This window comes from Corvus brachyrhynchos, unplaced genomic scaffold (assembly GCF_000691975.1).
Source record: "Corvus brachyrhynchos isolate BGI_N302 unplaced genomic scaffold, ASM69197v1 scaffold338, whole genome shotgun sequence".
Classification (NCBI taxonomy): domain Eukaryota; kingdom Metazoa; phylum Chordata; class Aves; order Passeriformes; family Corvidae; genus Corvus; species Corvus brachyrhynchos.
Window position 1 is genome coordinate 664,492 of NW_008239334.1, and position 10,211 is coordinate 674,702.

A 10,211-nucleotide genomic window follows, 5' to 3' on the forward strand; every position below is an offset into this window, starting at 1 on the left:
GAGCCCGCAGGGATGGCAGGGGCAGCTGCCAGAGCTCCTGGGGGAAGGGGACACAATTCCCAGGGGGAAGATGTGCTGTGGCTGTGGCAGGGAATGGCTCTGCCAGCCCAGCACCACCCCTGCCCCCTGAGCCTGGGCATCCCTCCTGCAGCTCCCAAAGCGGGACTCACCCCCGGGCTGGAGAGGTGCGAGGTGTGCATGGCAGCTCCCTGAGCCAGGCTGCCCTCCCGGCTCTACAAAGGCATTTCCACAGAACAGGGAACAAAAGGATTAGGAAAAGGTGTGAATAATGCACTTCTACCCCTGTCTGTCCTCGCTTGCTGTAACAGATTGGTAAAATAACTTCATCCACCAGTTTATTAACAGCTTGCCCTCTCTTGTATCTCACCTCCATAATGAGATAGAGCAGATATGATGGATTACATTTTGCCTCCTGCCTCCATCCCGAATGAATTATCATTTCTCTCTGCTCACAGCCTCGTGGTTTGGCTGCCTACAGCCCATTAAGTGTTGGCAAGGCGGAGGGGGAGGGTGAGGCTGTGTGATGTAGAAGGTAAAGGTCCCTCTGAGGAAGCAGTTTTAATTTCCAGGCTGGAGGAGATGGAATTAGAAGAGAAGAGGAGATTCTCTCTCCTGTATTTCACCCGGCAATGCTAAACCCAACCAGAGCCGCTCCTGCTGCAGAAGGATCAGGAGCAAAGTGCTCGTGGAGGGCTCCGTGCCCAGAGTCAGCCGCCCCCAGCCAGGCTGGGCTCTGCCTCCGTGACCAAAACCCCTCAATTCTGCAGCTCTGCCCCAGCTGAAGCCCCCGGAGAGGAGCATTCCCAGAGCCACAATTCCCTGCTCGGGCAGGGAGTCCTTTCCACATCCCTCCTTGTCAGGGCGTAGGAGTTTCACTCACACATCAGATCCTCGAACAGTAACACACCCTCGTGTGCCTGAGTAACAGAAATCAAGGGGTTTTCTGAGCATGTTGAGGGTTTCAAATGTTTTAGAGAAACGAAGATGCTGCAGGATTCTGGGTGTCTCACAATACCCCTGAATACCAGAATACTTCAACACGAGTGAGCCCCTGCCTGACCCCAATCATTATCTCATCAGTAGGGAAATAACACTCACAGTTCCTGCCCTGCTTACTGCTTTAAAATCATTTAAATATTGTTCAGGGTGCTCATACAGAGCCAGGCTGGGACTCCAGGCATTCTGTCTGTCCCTTTCTCTGTGGCAGCTGCTGGTTTGAAACCTCCCAGGAGCACAGCCAAGCCCTTGCCAAGAGAAGAAAACGCTGCACAGCCCAGCTCCAAGCAGTTTCTGGTGGTTTTCAGCTGGAATTTGTGTAATTATAGCTGGGGTAATGACAATTCCCTTTTCACTTTAATGTCAGTTTAGCACTATAGAAATTCATGAAGCAAAAATTAAGAAGCTTCATGCAGCTTCAGCACTGACCTCTGCTTTTTGTTTCTCTTTGCCAAGAATTTGTTACAGCTTCTACTACCACGAGTTGATTCTTCCCTACAAGCAGAAAAAAGCACCAGGGAGCTCATTGTATCTCGTAGCAGCAAAAATCCCTCACCCACCAGCACTACAGACTGAGCAGCTCACTGGGATTTTCTCCTGCTACAATATTTCCACCCAGGGTTTGTTTTACAGCGTGTTTTAGTCGATGAGAACAACAGATCCTGTGAAGTACTGCAAATTAATATCTGAGGGGTGACGGCACCTTAATGGCAAGTGTATTTAAATGGGCCAAACTAACTCACAACCCCGTTTTAACTTTTGAGGAACCCCATGAGTCGCTCACTCCAAGCCAGTTGGAAAAGCAAGAGCAGCTTTGGCTGCTCCGGCAGCTTGTCAGACACCTTTAATTTCCATCTCCAGGATTTCCTGCTGTGCTGAGAATATGAAAGATATCGATTCTGCTCGTACCTGCAGCACAGGACAAGATCTAAATCTGATTTCAGTTGCAGTGTGTGGTGTGGACAAACCAAACGCAACACGAAAGCCTGGCCTGGGGCAGGGGACCCCAGGGACCTGCAGGGACACCTGAGGGCACCTGCTGGCCCCGTGCTGCAGGGATCCAGCCCTTCCCAGGCAGGGATCCAGCTCCTTCTGGCTCAGGGTGCTCCATCACTCTGCTGGCACCTCGTTGTTTCCATGCCAAGCCCTCCCTGGCCATGCCCCCCTGTGCCACCACCCCCTCCCAGGCTGCCAGGAGCCACCCCAGCTCCTCCCCAGTGCCCAGCTCCCCTCTGCTACAAACCCAGTGATTCCCAGTGTCATGAACCCAGCTTTGTAGCTGGGCTCTGGCTTACGAGGATTAAAGCTCAAACACTCAGGTCCTGTGTTCTGTGTCTCCTAATCCGGTAATAACACCCTGAGACTCGGAAGAGAGAGAAAATAAAGGGCGGGGGGGGATAAAAAATAAATAGATTTTTGTTGTAAGTTCCTGAAAAACACAGGAGATCTGGGGAAAAAAAAGAGCTGCTCCAAACTCGCCCCCATGAGCAGAGCACGGGATGAAAACCTGGGGTGAAACAAGAGCGGAGGAGCTCTGGAAAGACAAGGAACCTACTCTGACAGATGGATGTAAATGTGCCTTTCATTGCAGGGGAACAGTTGATTCTAAGGCATGAAATCAAATTAGTGCATCTGCAGCTGCCTATGTGTCATCCAGCTTCATATTTTACACACTAAAGACATTTTTTAACCTCATGTTAGCTACACTTCTCCTTTTTTTTTTTTAGCATTACACTCCAGGATTTGCAAAGTGGTATTGGCAGGTATTAAAATGAAAGCTGAAGCAACGGCACAATCTGTCTCCTTTCCCATTGTAAAGTGACAGAAATCTTTTTGGGATTCATTCACTAGCAGGTAGGAGAAGACTTGGAAAAATATAAAATCCCAGCCTCAGCTTCATCAAGAAATGCAAAACTCCTCCAAAGCTGTAAGCCAAGAGTGGGATTGTGGAATTTCATGGGATCACAGGATGGTTTGGGCTGGAAGGGGCCTTGAAGATCCTCTCGTTCCAAGTCCTGCCCTGTTTCTTGATAAAATCGAGGTTTCTTGGCTTTCCAACAGCCCAGGGCCTCTCCCACCTCTCCCAGTGTCTGCTCCAGGGGATTTATGACAATCACAGCAAGCTCTGGGGTGAGGGACATTCACCCCCAGCACTGGAGATCTCCTGCCTGCAGTGAGCTTTGGAATATCCAAACTGGCTGAGTTTTGAAGCCCCTCATTTTCATTCAGTGGCTGAGGACCAGCGCAGGATCACGTGGCTGCACACACAGAAAAAGCATTTTCCTCGTTAAAGCCCAATTAAAGTTATTAGCTGTCCATAGATAATGTAGCCCCGTTACACCACAGCCATATGGATGCCAAATGATAAATAATTTAAAAATGAATATTTTAAAATAAGAGTCTTTCTTGCAGTACTGAAAACTTTCCTACTTTTAACTTGCAAGTGAAGTTTCCAGAACTGGGAACAATGCAGGCAGCAGAGATGACTCCGAGTTTGTTGTCTGATTTGCATTATAAACAATAAAGAATTCCATTTCCACTTTCCATGAGCAGTGATTACATTACAGAGTAGCTGCCTACAGCCCTCAGAATTGATCCAAATAAAAAGCTGCGCTTGTTGAGCTTTTATAACCAATTCCTGAGGGTTTGGTCAAATTCAGTACAGGCTAAAATTAAACAGAGATTGATTTATGTAGAAGGAACTGTAGTTGCAAGGCTGCTGCATTGTGTGTACAAGCGGAAATGGCTCTTGCTGAACACAGATCAGATTAATTGTAACCAAAGAGGAAGACCAGAGGTACAACTTTTTTCCTGTTTCCTTTCCAGTGAGAGCACCAGGCCAATCGGTGACCAAAAAAAAATAAAAAACTGCAGGCAGGGCGAGTGTTCCTTGTAACACAGCGAGACAGCAGAACCAAAGAGGGCTTCCCGTTGCTGGGGACTTATTCCCAGCCCTGACGCTCCATTTGTCATCTCCTGTACAGCACAGAGTCAACCCTTGTGTCACCAAGTGCAGAATTCTATCAGATTAAAGGACCCGAGTGCTGGTCCTGCCCTGCAGTGATTTCTCCAAGCCTTCCTTAAAAACCAGAACTCCTCCCTGCCGGGCGAGTCAGGGAAAAGCAGCTGAGAGATTTTGCTTCCGGCCAAGGAGGAGTAACCTGGAACTCTGGCATTTTTCTGTCACTTCCTCGGGTGGGGAAGTGGGATCAACTTTTCCAACAGGTGCCCCAGATCCCAGCACTACAAACGTGGTGAGTGAGAAGGGGCCAGGGAAGGCTGTGCGAGGGCTGGGATGCTCTGAGGTGACCCCACAGCACCCACAGAGCCCCGCTCAGGACAGGGCGTGAGAACTCTGGGAGAGGCTCTGCCCTCTCCCAACCTCTGAAGGCCCTGAAGAGTGAAAATAAAAACCCAGGAAGAAGTCATGAGCTCCAGGCAGCTGGATGTGAGTTCTGCATCCCAAGCCAGCCTGGGAAGTCAGGCCCGAGCTTGTTTATTTTTATCACAGAGGAAATCCCAGGTGGGCACTGAGAGCCCTCCATGAAAACTCTGCAAAGATTCCCAGCTGGAATCATTTCCTCATTGTGTTCCCTCTGTGAACTGCTGTGAATTGACTGGGGGGGTTGCTGGAGCATCAGTAAAAAAAATCCAGTAGGAAATGTCTGCATTAGGACGTGATCCAAAAGCAGCTCTTTTAATGTAGATCCTTCTTCTCTGACTCAGCAATGCCACTGATGAATAAAACTTGTGGCAAAACACCTCTCCAGCCTTCAGCCTCCTGCAGCTCTGGGTTATCTCCCCCCATCCCAGCCCCCTTCCCTCTTCCCTGGATCCCTGGTGATGTCTCTGTCATGTTGCCATTAAAATCCCTGTTCCTACACCCCTGTTATGTCTGTGACGCCTGCTGGGGCTGCACCCTGAAAGTGCCAAACAGTGCAGGGAAAAGGAGGGGGAAATCAAAGCATTCTGGAAACCTTGAGCTTGGCAAAGGCTGTGTATAATTTTGCTTAGGCTGCAAGTTGGCTTGAGGAAACTGTATCAAAGCACCATCTCTTCCAATTGCTTGAGATTTACTTCTAAAGTTTATTTTTACTGCTTCTTGTAGAGCCCAGACTGACAGCTCTGAAAACTTTATCTTTTCTATTCAGGCAAGAATAGGAAGCAACAGCTCAGCCCCAGCAGAGGCATCTGATAGATCTGTCCCCGATAATGAACCCAAACTGTGGATTTGGGGGCATCCCCCAGGATTGGGAACCCCAGGCCAGTCCTACCCTGGCTCTGCTTCAGCCTCACTTCTTGTGTTTGTGAAAGACTCAGCCACAGCTATGAATTGATGACCCACTAATGACCAATTGATGAAAATTTCACAACCAATCTGCTTCTCAGACCATGCGGCTGCGCACAAATGGAAACAGAATTTAATAAACTCTTCAGTCCTTTGGAAGGCCCAGTCCCCCAAAGCCTCAGCTCTGACTGTAAAAACTCTTTTAATGCAAATCCACAGTGCCTGGGTGTTTGGGGCATTCCAGTGCCAATATGAAATTCCCACTGCAGGCGATTTTACAGTGCTCTGACTTCACTCTCTGGTAGCAAATTGTGGTATTCCTGCAGATGAGGAAGGCAAGGCTGGGGAGCTCCTCACTGCCCTGGGATCCTCAGGCTGCACCTGGACCTTTCCCGTTTCCCAGCAGAAGTGTTTGAGCTTCCCAGTGTCCTTAATTCACAGGCTAAAGCAGAAACCCACCATTCCCACAGCCATCTTTTAAAATAAAAGCACTTCCATCTGTAAAGCTATTGGTGGAAGTCATTTCTGCAGGTACATGAGATGTTCTCATAACGCATCACTTCCTGAGAGCTGGATGCAAATTGCAGGAGCCACATTTCCCGAAATCAGCATTAAAAAGTTGAAAATGCATTAGGTGGGAGAGCAAGCTTGGCTGTCAGTATAATATTTCTATTACAGTAGCAATCCAATTGGAAAAAAACTATTCATCCTCGCCCAGGATGGAAACAAGCAGAGAAATTCGCTGCTGTGATTTTGGGAACTTGCGCCACTTGCAATATTTACGTGTCACGCCCAGTTTATTGTAACGCAGCAATTAAAACTTCTTCCCTGCCTCTGCCAGTGAAGTGAGGCCGGTCCCTGTGACGTGACGGGCTCAGAGCAGAGCCCAGGAGAGCACCGGAGGTGCAGCCTCTGCCCCAAGCCCGTGCCCCGCCCTGAGCCGCCGGGATGAGCCCGAGCCGGGCGGACACAGCGAGCGCTGGACCCCGAGGGGGAAGCGCCCCGGGACGTGTTTGCAGCCGGGTTTATCGGCCTTTTTCGGCCGGCGGCCGTGCAGTGACGGGAAGGGGCCGCGGCTCGGGCGGGGGTCGCGGAGCCGCTGTCGCTGAGCCCCCTCTAGCGCGGTGCCCCGGCCGGAGCCGCTCCAGCCCCGCAGCCTCGGTCCATCCTGTGCCGGACACCTCCCGGCAAACGCGGGGTCACTTATGGCCACTGACAGGGAAGGGGGGAAATTTAAGGCGAGTTCAGAGTCAGGGCTGCCAGACCTCCGCTGCCTGAGAAATCCGATAAAGATCTTCTTCCCTGTCTTCACAGGGCTCGAGCTCATTTGGGGAGGCTGCGGAGAGAACTGCAAAGATTCCACCTAATCTCGGTAAACAAGTTTATATCCTTAATTTTCCTGTGCAGATCTGTCAGTCTAGACGCTGAGCTCCGCAGTGCAAGGGCAGGTTAATCAAACAGGTTTAAAAATGCAAATAAAATGCTGCAATTAATAATGTTGGTACATAGATTGATCTGAATGTTACCAAGTGAAAGGGATGACTTGAGGACCTGGAGGTGTTTCTGTCATCAGATTACATTTTCATATTGTTATAAAGCGGAGGGGGGGGGTGAAAGTCAGTGTATTCAGCTTTTAAAATCCACAATACCTCTGCAATAGATTAAACCCTGGGTTTAAGGGTTTACTGAGAAGACAAACACGTGCAATTCAGATGTATCAAGCGTCTGTCAGTCCTGCCAATAAAGAATGAAATGCAAATAAAAAATAAATTAATACATGAAATAACGAGCGAAATTTTGTCCTTTTAAGAGCAGAGCACCGATGTTCCCAAGAGGTTTGTGCACAAAACCTCCTTCCCTGATGTACTTCCCCTGCTCAGGCTGAACAAGCGCCTCTCTTGCTGCACCCCCGAGCAGCTCCCGCTGCTGCCTCCCCAATTTCTCTGACAATCAGAGACCTGAACCCCTCCTCACAGGAGTGGGGGCTGCTCCCCGTGTCCCTCACAACAGCAGCTGAACCCCCGCATCCCAGTGCCATTCCCAAAGGAGAGGGAGGTCAGCAGGGAATGGCTCAGCGCCCTCAGCCCTTGACTTCGTGGAGCAGCGGCAAAAAGCCACCCGGAGTGCTGCTGCTCTCTGCAGGGCTCGATTTCTGCGCTCCGCGGCAGGGCTGGAGGCGAGAGGGCTGTCTAACCAAAAACTCGGCTGTGCATTTCGAGGAGAGCTGATGAAAAATGTTCCCTCTCCCTGAAAAGCTCTCCTTCGTCAGGACTTGCTCAGAGACTCTTCAGCCGAGGAGAGCCGGTCCCAGGAGTGTTCTCTGTCACTGTCCCCATCAGGAGCGCACAAAGCCTCTCCTGAACTCACACAGATTGTCCTTTTGATTTGTGGGGCTCACAAAGGGATCACAGCTCCGAGCTGCTGGAAGGGGAGGAGCAGGTTATCACTGCTACTCTCATTGCGCTGCTGGAAGGAAACATTTCCTACTCCTCTGAGCCTCACATCCCATCCTTTTGCTTTTTTTCCCCTTTACCATTATGGCCATGAATAACCATGAATTCCTTCCAGGCACCTGAGACCTCCCGAGGTCATTGGGACAAACGACTTGTGCAGTCCCAGCTCTGTCATCTCCTCTCTATTTCTCTCCCTATTTTTACAGCACTTTATTCACTTGCTCCGTGTTCTCTACACCCTAAACCCAACCCCTGAGCAGCACAAGCCGAGTGCTTTGCTGTAACAGCCTCCAGGGCCCTGACCCGAGCCCTGGCATGTCACTAAAATCACACCCCCACAGGGATGGATCATGGATTCATTAAGGTTGGAAAAGAACTTCCAAGATCATCAAGTCCAACCTTTGACCCTACTACCCCATATCATGGAGTCTCACATCTCCACTCATTTTTTGGACTCTCCCAGGGGTGGTGAGTGCATGCCTGCCCTCTTCCAGTGCTGAAACATTCCTCCAGGGGGGCTGTTTGTACACCTCGAGGTGGCTTCTTCAGCAAGGAGAACACTGGGATTTGTTTGACACTTTGCCAGAGGGGGCTGAAGAGAAATTTCCCTTCTACCCCCATTTGTCCCAGACACTTCCCACTCCCATCTCACAAGGAAAGCAGCAGGTTCCAGAATCTCTGTCCATGGATCAGAAGTCAAAAAAGAGACAGCAAAGGGTGAGGGAGCACGAAGGAGGACACACTGCCAAGATGGTTAAATAAAGTCTTTTTCTTTCTTCTTTCCTTTTTTAACAGCTCTGTAAAGTGCAAATGCGAAGAAAACCACCCACAGCAAGATGGGCTAAGGAACATTTGTCAATAAGAAAGAAAATAAAAGCAGGCACTAAAACAACAGAAATAATGACTCTGCTTTCCAGATTTTGATTCCAAAATGTCTGGTGCCTCAGGCAGTTATCTGTAAAACCCTTCTCCAGCGCAGCACCTCCCTGTTTGCCTCCAATGGTTGGAGTTAACAAATACTCTGTGCGTGAGGGAGAGCAGCTCTGACAGACAGCCCACAGCTACTGGAGAGCTGGGACTGCCAGCAGGGAATGGAGACCAAAGCGCCAGAAATATTACAGCAATATATCTTCCGCCTGGAAAGGAGTATTTCCATTTTCTTTGTCTTTGCTCCCCCTGTCCAAAGGAGCCACAGCCTTGAACTGCACCTAAAGCAGGGCTTTGTGCTGGGAACCCCTCAGAAATTGCCTCTGCCATGGGAATTGTCTCATCACACTCAGGAATCACCACCCAACCTGCTCATCTTTATCTGCTGGGACACAAAACCCCACGGGTGGTTCTCAGTGGCCCTCACTGTGTCAGTCACCACGGATTTCCCACGAGGGGACATCACCCAGAGCAGTGGGAGGGTGGCCCCACATTCCTGGTGAGAGGCACATCCCGCTGCGATCACTTTTGCTTTCCTTGGTTGTTTGTTTACAGGCCCAGGTAAAGCCCCGAGCTCCAGCTGTGCTTGGAACTGTGATGGTACCAGAAGTAGATCATCGATATTTAAACAACACCTGCTCCACAGGCAGCTGCCACAGGTTCTGCTTCCATTACTGCCTTTTTACTGAGAAAACCAACAGTATGGGACAGATGAAATATCTCATCCACTCTGACACTCATCACTGCCTTTCTGGGAAATCACTGACATCAGATCAGGGTTTAGAGCTGCCAGGATACCCCAAATGAACACCCTCAGGCTGATCCCAACCCCTCCCAGGCGCAGGAGAGGCAGAGGAAGGGCCAGCCCATGGCTCGGAGATGTCACCTTGGAGTGACCAGGGCACGGAGCCATCAGCACCTGGAAGAGCCACTCCCCTGTCTGAACCACAGGAATGTCCATCTCAGCCTGCATTTGATCCCAAAATTGCTTTTATTCCATGTAACGCTCTTTCATCCATTATCCAGGGGTGTAGGAGGACTCGGAGTTGCGTCACCTTCCAGTCCCTGCCAATAAAGTCATGATTTGATATGGAAACTGTGCATACCATTATATTCTAATTTGATATTTAAAACAAGCTCTGGCAGACAGCTGACTCCTTTTGATGCATTTATCTGATTTCTCTCTGCCTTTTTATCCTGAAAATATTCACAGGGAATATGTGGTATCACATTTTTGTTACGCACACTGAATCCATATAACTCCCAGTTCCTTTTTTTTCCCCTAGAATTTGGTAAATAGATGAGCATATATTACAAAAAAATAGAAAGGCAAATGCCAAGGCTGCAAGTTGAGTAAAATTCCACCACATGCTGCAGAGACAGAACTCCTAGAGCTCTAATCTTAGGCACTTGATCTTCATCATCTTCAACCCTGGCTGTTCTTGCTGCTCTTCCTGTTCCAACTCCTCATCTCCAATTCCCCTTCCCTTCCCTCTCCTGCCATCCAGGCCTGGCCAAGCTCCCTT

At 49.6% G+C, this 10,211-nt stretch overlaps 1 long non-coding RNA gene across 1 annotated transcript; it reads left to right on the forward strand.

Moving 5' to 3' along the window:
* The first annotated feature begins 4,143 nt into the window (after positions 1–4,143).
* Positions 4,144–9,758, forward strand: LOC108448383. Its single transcript, XR_001864276.1, has 3 exons — positions 4,144–4,271; positions 6,620–6,677; positions 8,554–9,758. It is a non-coding gene; the product is annotated as an uncharacterized LOC108448383 (long non-coding RNA).
* Positions 9,759–10,211: the final 453 nt, after the last annotated feature.